The sequence below is a fragment of the Otolemur garnettii genome, unplaced genomic scaffold, assembly GCF_000181295.1.
Source record: "Otolemur garnettii isolate 467f Iridium unplaced genomic scaffold, OtoGar3 scaffold00093, whole genome shotgun sequence".
Classification (NCBI taxonomy): Eukaryota; Metazoa; Chordata; class Mammalia; order Primates; family Galagidae; genus Otolemur; species Otolemur garnettii.
In genome coordinates this window covers 4,908,413-4,920,794 of record NW_003852488.1, presented here as the reverse complement: position 1 = coordinate 4,920,794, position 12,382 = coordinate 4,908,413, and positions in this window count along the sequence as shown.

The following is a 12,382-nucleotide window of genomic DNA, read 5'->3' as shown; positions in this document are numbered from 1 at the left end:
AATCTCACAGCACATTTGAACCTATAGTTAAATATCTGTGGCATACTTAAATTATGTTGATCAAAACAAAAAAGTAAAAAAGTCACTGTGCTTTGAACTTCTTTCAAAAATAATTTAATTAATGATCTTTAAAATGTTTGTGGCACACCAGTTCAAAATCATCGCTCTAACCTAAAGTTGCTTGACACATTCATAATAAAGTTATATATTTTATTTTTGGCCACATTCTGTTTTACCTTCTGGGATATGCTGATTTCCTACATGTTTTTGTTTTTAAGTTTATATACATGAAGTTTCACTCTGTGCTGCTGGTGTCATGTATCCACCATTATCATAGCATACAAACTGGTGTTTCCACCTTAAAAAAATTCCTTGTGCCTCACCTATTCAAGTTTTTCCCTTCTCCCCATCCCTGACATTCCATTTGAGCCATATAAATTAATGCAACCAAAACTAAATATGCTAGCTTAGAGGTACTTGGGGTACGTGGTTGTTTCCTTTATTCTCTTTGAGTTATTTTAATTAATCATAAATTTCTTTATCCTCTTGTTAAAAAAAAAAAAAATTACTTCTGGTATCTAACATCTTTACATCCACAACATTAGCTTCTCTATTTTCATTGGGATGTTTCAGTAGTTGCATACTTTGCATTTTTGGACAGATTTTTGTTTCTTATGTATAGATTCTTTCCAAAAACACCATGGGACAAGATGATCATAAATTTGCTCTTTAATAATTCAAATAATACTTTTCATATTACTTTTTTATGTGAAATCAATAGTGCTATCATATTGAAAGATTGTTTCTTTTTGTGCCTAATTTTAATTAAAATAGTCAAGTATAAATATGCCACACAAAAATTCCCTGAACTATATAATATGATAAATTGTTGCTTATTTACCATATTCTGCCATGTAAAATACACTCCCTAATATAATTTATGCCCATGCTTTTGGCCGAAGCTTTCAGGAAAATGCCCCTTGAGAAAAGGGCCAGACGTTGGCCAGGAGAGACACATCTGAGAACTAATGTTCCCCTGGTTAACAGGAGATCATATTGCCCTCCTGCAGCCACCTGTTTTATGAAGGCTGCCCCTTCACTCTCTCCCAGTTCTTTGTCCCAGCTATGTCAAGGGCCATGGGGCAGAGCTTCTGAGGCTCTTGGCTCACAAGGCAAGGTGGGTCCCTAGGACCAGCATAGGACTCCAGGTCCCCTCCCCATAGGCAAGCCATGGGCTTTAACTTTTACCCCTCATGGCCACAGCTCATCTCACCAGTGCTACCACTGCCCCTACCTTGATCATTGCACTCAATGGAAAACACTCTGCCCAGCTCCCACTGTATCCTGGATCATCCTGGACTGGAACCTCATGTGCCTAGCAGGCCCAAGCTGCAGGGTGTGGTGGCTCCAAAAGGCCTGCTGGGTCCCTTGCTCCTGGGCCATATCACCCATATATAATGCACATCCTTATCTTTCTCTCAGGAAATTGAGCAAATGTACATATACATTATACACTTTTGAAATTGAGCAATTATAATACACATTATACACTTTTGTATTATATGGTATGTCATATGATACAAAATGAGATTATGGTTTTTATTAAAAATTTCATTTATAGCATATATTTAGGGTAGATATTCTAGTATCTCCATATCTTCTTGCAATTTATTTTATATATAGCAGCCATGTAATTTAATGGAAGTTTATTTCATCCCTAACTCTAAGGGTGAAGTTTTTTATTTTATTTTTTTATTATTATGGGTATATAATAGTTGTATATCTTTATAGGGCACATGTGATGTTTGCTATAAAAATAAAATATTAATTAATCAAATGAGAGAATTTGGGTATCCATTATCTCAGGCATTTAGCATTTCTTTGTGTTAGGAACATTCCAATTTCACTCTTTTTGTTACTTTAAAGTATATCATAACTTATTGTTGATTATAGTCACTTTATTTTGTTATTAAATATTGTAAATTATATATAACTATATTTTTGCATCCATTATCCAATGCCCACTATATCTCTTGATTGCTACTCTTCTCAGCCTCTAATAACCATCATTCTACCCTGTCTCCATGAAATCAATTGTTTTTAATATTTAGCTCCCACATATGAGTGTAAAAATGTGATATTTAGCTCTCTGTGCTTGGCCTATTTCACTTAATCTAATGTCTCTAATTCCCTCTATGTTTTCTCAAATGGCAGATTTCATTCTGGCTAATATTCTATTGTGTATATGAACCAAAATTTCATCATACATTCATCCATTGATGGACCCTGGGTTAATTCTATATCTTGAATATTGTGAATAGTGCTACCATAAACATGGAAGTGCAGATATATTGTTGATATACTAAATTCTCCTCCTTTCAATATATACCCAAAAGTGGGATTGCTGGGTCACATGGTAGTTCTGTTTTCAGCTTTTTCTCTCTCTCTTTTTTTTTATAGTAGTGGTGCTAATTTACATTCTGACTAACAATGTTTGAGAGTTCTTTTCTCCATTTTCACCACATTCATTATTGCCTGTCTTTTTAAATAAAAGATTATTATATTTTTGATTTGCATTTCTCTGATGACCAATGATGTTGAGCATTTTTTCATATTCCTTTTTTGTGTCTTCCATTAAGAAATGTCTAGTCAGATCATTTGCCCATTTTTAATCAGATTATTTGATTTATTTTCTGATTGAGTCATTGAAGTTCCTTATGCATTCTAGTTGACACTACTTTGTCAGATAGCTAGTTTGTAGATATTTTCTGTTACTCTGTGTGTTGTGTCTTCACTTTAGTGATTGTTATCTTTGCTGTACAGAATATTTTTAGCTTGATCTGTCTAATTTTGCTTTGGTTGCCGTGTTTAGGGAGTACTACTCAAGAAGTTTTTGCCCAGAGCTATGTCCTGAGGCATTTCTCCATGTTTCTTAGTTTCAGGTCTTAAATTTAAGACTTTAATTCATTTTGGTTAGATTGTTGTATGTGGCGATATATAAGGATCTGGTTTCATTCTTCTGCATGTGGATATACACTTTCCCTAGCACCATTTATTAAAGAGACTGTCCTTTTTTTAGGGGTGAATCTTGATTTGCCTGGACCTAAGGGGTTAGTTCAAGTAACATTAGTTACTTCAGTTAGTTCAATACAAGGCATTCCTTTGACCTTAGGAATTAACACAGTGGTAGTCCAATCAATGTGGCTCTGAGGATTTGCTTATATTGCTGTAGGAAAGTATATCTTCTCTGTATCTCCTGGATGTAAATGAAGAATTATGACCCAGCTGTTGATGGTATCCATATTGTGAGCCTGAGAGAAGCCAAACTGAAGATATAGCTCGTATAAGAAGGTGGAGGCAAGAAATGTCAGAGATGTGGAGCTAGAACCTTTATCTCATTGCAATGGAAATCTATATCAGGACTTGTTAGTAGTGCACTGTAATCCAGAGTAATCAAACAGATAAGTACAATTGGGAATGGTGAAGCTCTAGGCTGTTTATAATTCATCAAATAAACATCACAGTATGCCTATTTTGATTCTGTTTTGTCAGTTCTTCCCTCTTTCTCAACTTTCTCTGATCATATATTATTATAGTTTACTTTTATCTAATAATTTAGACAACATGCTTAATTTATGAAAGAAGTTATTTTTATGAATTGAAGTTTTATGAATTGAAGTTCTTTATTAGCATGGAACTCATACATAAAATGAAATAAATATCAATAAAATAAATATGATACTTATATAATACTTCCTTATTATGATTATTTTGTATTTTATAGACATGAAAATTGTATACAAATACCAGAACAGCTACTTTCTATCCTCTACCCATTATAATAAATAAGAACTTCAAACATTGTATTTGAACTCTTACGTCAACAATATGGGTAAGTTTAGATTTATTAAATAACATTATGTGTTAGTATTGCAGTTAAACTCTTCTGTAATATTTGGTTTTGGTTTGTTTTTTAAGTAAATAAGTATCCTCCTATTTCAGTCTAAAATCTAATAACTGTAAGAAGTAGGTGTGCCAACCCACTTTATAGATTAGACAATTAAGAATCAGATAATTTTCATTACTTACTCATTATCATGGAACCATTTAGTGGCTCAGGGTGTGTTAAACAGCTATTCTTGTCTGGTTCTAGAGTTTCTTAAATTACTCATTGCATTTTTATAGTCTATAATTCTCCTCACCTTTGTCTCTTCCCTTTAGTGATTGCCCATTTGTGTGTAAAAAGAATAGTGTTTTAACTATAGCCAAGAACATGTTTTGTGATGAAAGAGAAGAGGAAAGTGGGGGAAAAGTGAGGAGGAATAGGGCTTTCCCATGGCCAGAGGAGTGGTGTAGTAGATAAAAATCATCCTGTAAATTCCAAAAATCAGGCACATACGGATAGCAGAATGGACACATTGAAAGTGGTTTCTCTGGTGCCCTATGTTAAAGGCCTGGTTTATAGATGAATTCTCATGTGTCCCAGAGCTGGTAGTGTGAACCCTACTCAAAGAGGCATGATTCTAAAAGAAATCCACATGGTCTTTAGAGACTCAAATTGATTAATTTACTCTTCTTTTTCTCTATCCTTGGGGAGGGATAGTAAATGGCTGATCTTTTGTGTCTTCCATGACTAGTCTATATGGAAATCTTTTTCTTTTACAATTCTTTTGATGCTAAAATTGGTAATGATTAATACATTTTTATTTAAATGCATGATATAACCTTGTTCCCAAGTTCTTTAATTTTAATATTTCTTTAAACCTTTTTCACTTAAAACTTCTCAGTGATTTAAAACATATAAGAGTAGATTCATAAGACATTGACATTTCAGCAACTTATTTTTAGGGGAAAAGTTCAACAAATACAATCATAATTTCAGCCCAGTTGAGATCAGAGAACATTTAAATAGAAATTCCCAAAATAAATATAATATATTCATTGATATTTATTATTGATAATAATAATATTATATATATTATTAATATATACTTATATTATTATGCCAAGCTTAGTGACTCCTTGAAGCCATCAAAATAAAACTTTGCAAAGTATAAAAACACAATTAATTGTTCAATAACTAGAAGGAAGCAGTGGGGAGGTAAGATGCCATCTGGAACCAGCTTTTGACAGAGGCTTCCATCCAGAGGGAGAGATAATGAACAGAATGAACTCAAAGAAGCTGAAGGTCAGGAGCTGAGCTGAGAGAAGATTGATGAGTGCACATCATCCTTGCTGAGGTAAGCTGTGACTCCAAGGAAACTAACTACAGGTACAAAACCCATTCCAAGAAGATGAGATTCCTTTCCGCCAAGAGAGTGACTTGCTGTGTACTCCTTACAAGCATGCAGTGACTAGAAAACCTCTTACCCCGTGGGAGAGAGCCACTGAATGCCCAGACTTGTTTTCCAGAGAGGTCCCCCCTGTGAGCCTAGGCATACTCTTGCCTAGCATGAAGTTAAACATATATTTTCCCCTCAACTCTGAACTCACTCACCTGGCAGTCTGGAATCCTTTTCCCTGCAGAGCCAGGAGTGTCTGGCAACTCTTTGCAAAGGCTGGGCATTGTGTGGGCTTTGGCACAGTTGTGCTGAGTGGAAACTGGAGAATGCAGGGGGAGAGGGAGAAATGGAGCAGTAGTGGTGGTGTGGTGGCACTCTAGCCCAGGTCAGATTTTGGAGAGACACTTCCCCATTCTATGGAATTTGGTCCTGCAGGGGTACTGGAAGAGGAATGAGGCTAGGACAGAGGTTTGGACCCTATGGGAGAGAAATACACGCTGCAACAGTAACTGTTGGCTCAGGACAGACTCTGGCAGAACACTTCCCAGTTTCAGTTGAGTACTAGAGGGAGCCAGGCTTCAGCCTATCCAGGTTGCCTGCTAGTGGCAGAGTGTGGCAGCTGAGGAGACACTGACTCCATGTTTACTCTGGCCATGCAACTCTCTGGTGAGGGAACTGGGCCAAAGCTCCACAGGGTTACCAGTTATGGGGCATGGCTGCGATGTAAAGCTGGGAAGGAGAAGCCAACCCCTCCGGATTGACTCTGTGACTGGGCAGGCCTTTCTGACTCCATTGAGCACTGGTTGGAGCCACACTCTAGTTTCTCAGATTTTCAGGAAGGAGCTGCCTGTGGATCCATGCTGTTAGGTTGCTAGAGACCTTTTGAACTCTCTGAGATGACCGGTGATTACCACTGGTCATCAGTTTGGAATTCCTCACCAGGGCTAGCCACCCAGGGACTCTTCAAGCCTGAATTGTGGTTGTGTTGTAGTGGGAGGAAATGATTCTCTAATTCCAGTTGTCACTGGTGGGGGGTAGAGTGTCTCAGTTGCTTGTATCTCTCCCCAGCTGAGATTTCAGCCTAAATCCACTGCCTCATTGGGATTTGATAGTGGCTGGCTAAATACAAGACAGAGCCAGCTAGCCCTATCAGACCAATCAGGTCCTCAGAATCTCTGGCTACAGTACTGAAAGGGACCTTTGTAAAGCTGTAGGGGGAAAGCCACAATCAGCAGGCTCAGCTCTTTGGTAAAGGGCTGGTTAATTACAATTTCTACAGCCCTCAATCCAGTCTCACCCTACAAGGTTTACTAGCCAAACAGTGGAAAACAATCATGGAGTGGAACCAGTGGAAGTACTCTGGCAATATAACTAATCAGGGTAGATCAATTCCCCAAAGGAATGACAAAGGACATATGCTAAGTCATAAGCAAATGACTGAAATGTTAGCAATAGAATTCAGAATATGGATGACAAATAAAATGAATAGAATGGAGGAAAAGATGGAAATAGAAATCCAAAGTGTTGTGCAGAATTTGTCTCAAGAAATCAATGAATTCAAAGACAAAATCACCAAGGATATGGACACAATGAGAAAAGAGATAGCAGAGCTCAAGGAAATTAAAAATCTACTTGAGGAGTTCCAAAACACAGTAGAATCCCTCAGTAGTAGAATTGAACAGGCAGAAGAAAAGATCTCTGAAATTGAAGACAAAACTTTTGAACATTCCTAAACACTCAAAGAGGCAGAGAGATGAAAAGCAAAAACTGATCATTCCCTGAAAGAGTTGTGGGATCACTCCAAATGATCAAAAATTTGTCTTATAGGAATTCCTGAAGAAGAGGATGTTCTTAAAGGCACAGACACTCTACTACAAGATATTATGGAGGAGAATTTCTCCAACATTACAAGAGATACAGAAATTCAGAATCCTAACAAGACTCAATCCAAATAAAGCATCTCCTAAACACATTGTAATTAACTTTACATAAGTTAATATGAAGGAAAAGATTCTGCAAGCAGCCAGACATAATAAAAGTATAACCTACAAGGGGAAGAATAGTAAAATGACCGCAGATCTCTCAGCCAAAATGTTTCAAGCTAGAAGAGGATAGTCATTCACCTTCAATCTCCTAAAACATAACAACTTTCAGCCCAGGTTCCTGTATCCAGCTAAACTGAGTTTCATTTGTGATGGAGAAATCAAATATTTTACTGACTTATACTTGTTGAAGAAATTTGCATAACTATACCAACTATCCAGGATATTCTCAGACCCATGCTCCATAGTAATCAGCATACTGATCTACCACCAAAGTAAACTCACCCAGAAAGTTTTGAACTAAACCTAACTTCCACAATGGTGAAAGGATTAAAGATATTCACTGGACATCTGAAAAACATGACACCTCAAACACTACCATGCTTGTCAATTCTCTCAATTAATGTGAATTGTTTAAATTGTCCTGTAAAGAGGCACTGGTTGGCTGACTAGATACAAAAACTCAGGTCAGATATTTGTTGGATAAAAGGGTTTCATCTTACCTTAAAGGATTAAAAAAGACCCAGGGGGAGGAGATGGATATCTATAATACATTCAAAAGGAAATCAGAAAAAAGCAGGGGTTGCAATTTTATTTTCAGATACAATTGGTTTTAAGCCAACAAAGATAAGGAAAGATAAAGATTGACACTACATATTCATCAAGGGAAACACTCAACATGAAGAGATTTTGATAATTAACATTTATGCACCCACAAGAATGCTCTTCAACTTATAAAGAAAACCCTAAAAGATATGAACATTTTGATATCTTCCTGCACTATAATAGATGCACTATAGTAGATTTTAACACTCCTTCAGCAGTTTTGGATAGATCCTCCAAGAAGAAACTAAATAAAAGAAATAATAGTCTTAAACTTGACCCTAAAACAAATGGACTTAACAGACATCTATAGAACAATTCACCCTGATGAAACTGAATAAACATTCTTCTCATCAGCCCATGGATCACCCTCCAAAATTGATTACATCTTAGGGCACAAGTCTAACCTCAGCAAGTTTAAAAGAATAGAAATTAGTCCTTGTATCTTCTCAGACAATCATGGAATAAAAGTTGAACTCCACAGCAACAAGATTCTTTATACTCAAACAAAGTCGTGGAAACTAAATAATCTTAGGCTGCATGATAGTTGTCTTCAAGATAAGATTAAGAAGGAAATCACCAAATTTTTGGAAGAAAATGATGATGAAGACACAAATTATTAAAACCTGTGGAAAACTGCAAAGGCAGTCCTCAAAGGGAAATTTATAACATTGGAAGCCTTCATCAAGAAAACAGAAAGAAAGGAAGCCAACAACTTAATGGATCATCTCAAGCAACTGGAAAAAGAAAAATATTCCAACCCCAAACCCAGCAGAAGAAAAGAAATAACCAAATTAGAGCAGAATTAAGTGAAATTGAAAATAAAAGCATCATTCAAAAGTTCAACGAATCAAAAAGTTGGGTTTTTGAAAAGCTTAATAAAATCGATAAACCTTTGGCTAACCTAACCAGAAACAGAAAAGTAAAATCTCTAATATCATCAATCAGAAACTATAAATGAGAAATAACAGCAGACACCTCAGAAATCCAAAAAATCCTCAATGATTACTACAAAAAACTTCTATTCTCAGAAATATGAAAATCTGGAGGAAATGGAGCAATACCTGGAAGCACACACCTTCCTAGACTCGGTCAAAAAGATTTATAAATTTTGAATAGACCTATACCAAAATAGCATCAACTATATGAAATCTTCCCAAAAGAAATTTTGAGTAGACCTATATCTGAAATATCATCAACTATATGAAATCTCCCAAAATGAAAAATCCAGGACCAGACAGCTTCACAGAATTCTACCAAACCTTCAAAGAGGAAGTAGTACCTATATTACATAACCTTTTCTAAAACATAGAAAAAGAAGGAATACTTTCCAATACATTCTATGAAGCAAATATCACCCTGATACCCAAACCAGGAAAGAAGCCAACAAAGAGAGAAAACTATAAAGCAATATCATTAGTGAATAACAATGCAAAAATATTCAATAAGATCTTTAGCAAACAGAAATCAGCAACACATCAAAAAAAATTATACACCATGATCAAGTTGGTTTAATCCCAGGATGACAGGGTTGGTTCAACATTAGGGTGACCAGATTTTAACATAGGTAAGGTGGGACAACATGGCCAGGGGGGCAGGGTGGGGGTGGGACCAGGGGCCAGGGCAGGGCAGGGCCTGACAACAATGCAAACTTTCATAAGCAGTTGTCAATAATCACTTCTCAGCAATTATTTGTTATTATTACAGTTTAACATTATAGAATTAACAAAAATAATATAAAACTCATATTCTGGTGAAATAGCCACATGGCAGCCGAAAATCATATATTCCCTTTTCTTCTCCCGACCGTTCGTGCATTCTTTCCAAAAATCGGGACTTTTTTAAAATGCAGCTGGACACGGGACAAATTGTTCAAAAGCAGGACTGTCCCACCAAAAGCAGGATGTCTCGTCACCCTATTCAACATATGTAAATCAATAAATATAATATATCACATAAATAAAATAAAAGACAAAGACCATATGATTCTATCAATTGATGAAGAAAAAACTTTTGATAATATCCAGCATCTTTTCATGATCAGAACACTTAAGTAAATAGACTTAGATAAGACATTTCTTAAACTGATTAAGGCCATCTACAGCAAACCCACAACCAATATCATATTGGATGGAGTAAAATTAAAAATATTTCCACTCAGTTATGGAACTAGGCAAGGATGTCCGTTGTCTTCACTGCTCTTCAATATAGTAATGGAAGTCTAAATGATCACAATCAGGCAAAAGAAAGCTATCAAGGGAATACAAATGGGGTCAGAGGAGATCAAACTCTCACTCTTTGTGAATAATATGATCTTATACCTGGAAAACCTCAGGGACTCAACTATAAAACTCTTAGAAGTTATCAAGGAACACAGCAGTGTCTCAGGATACAAAATCAATACTTACGAAGTTGAAAATATAGTCAAGAACGCTATTCATTTTACATTAGTGCCAAAGAAGATAAACTATCTGGAAATTTAACTAACAAAGGATGTGAAAGATCTCTATAAAGAGAATTATGAAACTCTGAGAAAAGAAATAGATGAAGATGTTAACAAATTGAAAAACATACCATGCTCGTGGCTGGAAAGAATCAACATTGTTAAAATGTCCATACTACCCAAAGCAATATACAGATTTAATGGAATCCATATTAAAGCACCATTGTCATACTTTAAAAAGCTTGAAAAAAATAGTACTTTAATTTATATGGAATCATTAAAAACCTCAAATAGCCAATACATTGCTCAGAAATAAAACAAATCTGGAGATATCACGTTACCGGACTTTAGGCTATACTATAAATTTATCACTAATAAAACAGCATGGTACTGGCACATAAATAGAGAGGTAGATATATGGAAAACAATAGAGAACCAAGAGATTTACCCAGCCACTTATTGTCATTTGATCTTTGATAAGCCTATCAAAAGCATTAATTGGGGGAAAGATTTCCTATTTAACAAATGGTGCTGGGTGTACTCTCTGGCAACCTGTAGAAAACTAAAATCACATTTTTCACCATTAACAAAAATTGATTATCACTGGATAAAATACTTAAAATAAGACATGAAAATATAAAGATACTTGGAGAGAGTGTAGGGGAAACACTTGAAGAAATTGGTCTGGGAGAATATTTTATGAGGAGGACCCCCTGGGCAATTGAAGCAACACCAAAAATATATTAGTGGCATCTGATCAAACTAAAAAGCTTCTGCATAGCCAAGAACACAGCAAGTAAAGCAAGCAGACAGCCCTGAAAATGGGAGAAGATATTTTCAGGTTATGTTTGTTCTCTGTAGAATCCACAGAGAACTCTAATCATTAAGAAAAGAACAAATAACCCCATTTTTTTGTGGGCAAGAGATTTGAAAAAAAGCTTCTCTGAAGAAGACAGGTGCATGGCCTACAGACACATGAAAAAATGTTCATCATCTTTAATCATCAGAGAAATGCAAATCATAACCACTTTGAGATATCATCTAACTCCAGCCTACATCACAAAATCCCAGAATTGTAGTTGTTGGCGTGGATGTGGAGAGAAGAGCACATTTATGCTCTGCTCATGGGAATGCAAGCTAATACTTCTTTTTTAGAAAGATGTTTGGAGAATACTCAAGGAACTAAAAATAGGCCTGTGATTCAATCCTGCAATTTCTCTACTGGGCCTATATGCAGATGACAAAAAATCATTTTTCAATAAAGTCATTTGCACCAGAATGTTTATTGCAGCCTGATTCATAATTGCCAAGTCATAGAAGCAGCCCAAGTGCCTATTGACCCATGAATGGATTAACAAATTGTGATATATGTATACCATGGAATACCATGCTGCCACAAAAAAGATGGAGACTTTACAGCTTTTATGTTTACCTGGGTGAAGCTGGAACATATTCTTCTTAGTAAATTATCTCAAGAATGGAAGAAAAATTATCCAATGTAGTCAATACTATTATGAAACCAATATATAATCACCTACACTTCCATACTAATGATAAAACACAACTATAGTGCAGAAAGAAAGAAGAAAGAAGAAATAGGAGGGATAGTGGAGTTGAGGGGCTGGCTGGGAGGAGGGATTATTTAGTGGAACCTCACCTGATATGCACAATGTAAGGGTACGTGTCAAAACTATGAAGAGTAGTGTATAAATGTCTTAACACAACAAGTATATGAGGTGAAGGATATGTTAACCAGTTTGATGTAAATATTTCAAATTGTTAATCAAATTAGCACATTGTACCCCCATAAATGAATAAAATGTAAAAATTATAATTCTTATAAAAATTAAAAAAAAAAAAAGCATAACGAAGGAGATGGTATCCAGGAGCTCAAGAAGAGGGCATCCAAGTCAATGAAATGATCTGAAACAGTGGCTGATTTTAACCATTCATCCCAGTTGTTTTTAACTCTTGCTGTGCAGTACTTATTGATTTCTACTTGACATAGGTCG